The 2,500-nt window shown below is 48.8% G+C and overlaps 1 non-coding gene and 1 pseudogene across 1 annotated transcript; both read right to left on the reverse strand.

The window, feature by feature from the left end:
- The window catches only part of LOC143364786 (large subunit ribosomal RNA), an 8,581-nt pseudogene extending 8,452 nt beyond the window's left edge, over positions 1 to 129 (reverse strand).
- Positions 130 to 1,471: 1,342 nt separating this feature from the next.
- Positions 1,472 to 1,626, reverse strand: LOC143364785 (5.8S ribosomal RNA). The gene has a single exon (XR_013084296.1). It is a non-coding gene; the product is annotated as a 5.8S ribosomal RNA (ribosomal RNA).
- Positions 1,627 to 2,500: the final 874 nt, after the last annotated feature.

The raw sequence follows: 2,500 nt of genomic DNA on the forward strand, positions 1-2,500 counted from the left end.
AACCGCGGGATTCAGTGCTGGGCTCATTCCTGTTCGCTCGCCGCTACTAAGGAAATCCTTGTTAGTTTCTTTTCCTCCGCTTAGTAATATGCTTAAATTCAGCGGGTAATCTCGCCTACTCTGAGGTCGTCAAACGTGAAAAAAAAATGTTTCGTATATTTCACCGAAAGCATTAAAAGTACGCGAGAACGTACAGAGGAGCACAAAAAAAAAAAAAAAAAAAAAACAAAACCATATATCTTATGCGCCACACCAAAGTGTCTTTTCTCTATATAATGTATATATAGAGATTTCTTCATTTTGTTCGTCGATCGGAAACTCTCGCTAGACGATCGGCCGGTTAACTTTAACGTCCGTCGAAAAGAACTTCCGGGGACTGGACGACCGACAGATCGCGCGGTCTCGCGATCGACAATGAAGAAAAAAAGACATGGGGCGACCGACAAAGGTTTGTTTTCACCTTCACCTTCTCGTGCTCTGCGTGACAACACGTTGTGGTGACAACGATGTTCGAAAGCCACTCCATAGAGGAGTATATATATTTTCAACACCCGGTGGGGTTTCTCTACTACACTAGACACACGGGGGTACAGAAACGCTGCACGACGCGATATCATCGATCAAACCAAAGAGACACGAGATCTCGGTCGTCATTCAATTCAACGAACGTGGCGATGGAATCCGCAACGGATTAGCGAGGACACGCGACGACGGGGAAATTATTCGACCCGATACAAGTACGCGTGCGCATCCCGCACAATGCCAAATGTTGCTATGTCCATCAGTCATCAAAGCGTTCGTAGAACGAGAGACCACTGTCTCGCGAACTCTAAGAATATGTTTGTCGAAGTCGCTGGCAACGACGACCCTCCGCCGCAATTATGTGTAGAGAGACACATCCACGCACAGACGTATTTTATTTTATATATCATCTCCCTGGGGCTTACGTTGCACGCCACAGTTGCGCACACAGATTTTACACGGGTGTCCGGTATCTCTTTCTTTATTTGTGTCCATTCACTGTAGTCTCTTGAGACTCTTATACCTTTCGTATACGCATCATTTCAGACGACGTCGGGAGCGCGTAAAATGTTCGAGAGTGAAACGCTTCTTCCGCAATGCGAATCGTTCCAGAGAGAGAGGAGAGAGAGATTTCGATCGTCGGAGCGGTGTTCACGGGCGGTCGTATTGAAAATACGACTCACGACGCCGCAAAACACTCACGCAAGTCCGAATGTGATACCCATTCCTATTTCCTTCTTCTCACGAAGACCGTTAGACGCAATGTAAAATTTGCAATTTTCACAGAACCGCGTCAAACGCCGACGAAACGTCCATCGTTCGCTCGTACGTAGCATCTTTGCAACCCGACTCAGAAACGCTCTTTGCGCCCTCCACAAAATTCGACATGGAGAGGTAAGCGACGGCGGGGACTTACAAGAGCAACGCAAGCAGTATTTGGTTACGTAAACGACCCTCAGCCAGGCGTGGTCCAGGAATTGTATCCGTGGACCGCAATGTGCGTTCGAAATGTCGATGTTCATGTGTCCTGCAGTTCACACGTTGACGCGCAATTAGCTGCGTTCTTCATCGACCCACGAGCCAAGTGATCCACCGTTCAGGGTAATCGTATAATTTGATTTATAATCAATATATAATTATGTCTCTTGTTCTGCGGTTCATAAGAACGCCGATACCTGAAAGCTCCAACCAGCGCGCGAAGGAGATTCAGGCGTCGTTTTTAAGGACGACACACGATCGTCCGTAGAAACGGAAACCGTCGCGAGTACGCGATTGCAATGCGCACACGTATCCGACGGCCGGGCGGAAAATACATTGAAAAACCTTTAAAGTGGAAAACACAGGAGGAGAATTCAGAAAACGACGGGGATCATAGACAACCCGATACTGGATCCCGACACTTCTCCTCCTCCTCTCTCTTATTGGAGAATGAACTCGATAACTAACGGACTTCACAGCCGGCTCTGGCCGTGCGCGATCGTTCGTCCCAAGCTCTTGTGCACTGTATTATCGCCACACAGAGAGTAGAGTGTCAGAATCGCACACAGCTTTACGCGAGCTACGCAGCCGGTCCTCTCGAAACACATTTCCAATTGTGCACGGAGAACGATTATTCGATACTAGCGGACTTCACAGCCGGCTCTGGCCGTGCGCGATCGTTCGTCCCAAGCTCTTGTGCACTGTATTATCGCCACACAGAGAGTAGAGTGTCAGAATCGCACACAGCTTTACGCGAGCTACGCAGCCGGTCCTCTCGAAACACATTTCCAATTGTGCACGGAGAAAGATTATTCGATACTAGCGGACTTCACAGCCGGCTCTGGCCGTGCGCGATCGTTCGTCCCAAGCTCTTGTGCACTGTATTATCGCCACACAGAGAGTAGAGTGTCAGAATCGCACACAGCTTTACGCGAGCTACGCAGCCGGTCCTCTCGAATATACGTGTTCGTCAACGAACACGCATGCGGCGACGTTTTGT

Source organism: Halictus rubicundus, unplaced genomic scaffold, assembly GCF_050948215.1.
Source record: "Halictus rubicundus isolate RS-2024b unplaced genomic scaffold, iyHalRubi1_principal scaffold0979, whole genome shotgun sequence".
NCBI classification, from domain to species: domain Eukaryota; kingdom Metazoa; phylum Arthropoda; class Insecta; order Hymenoptera; family Halictidae; genus Halictus; species Halictus rubicundus.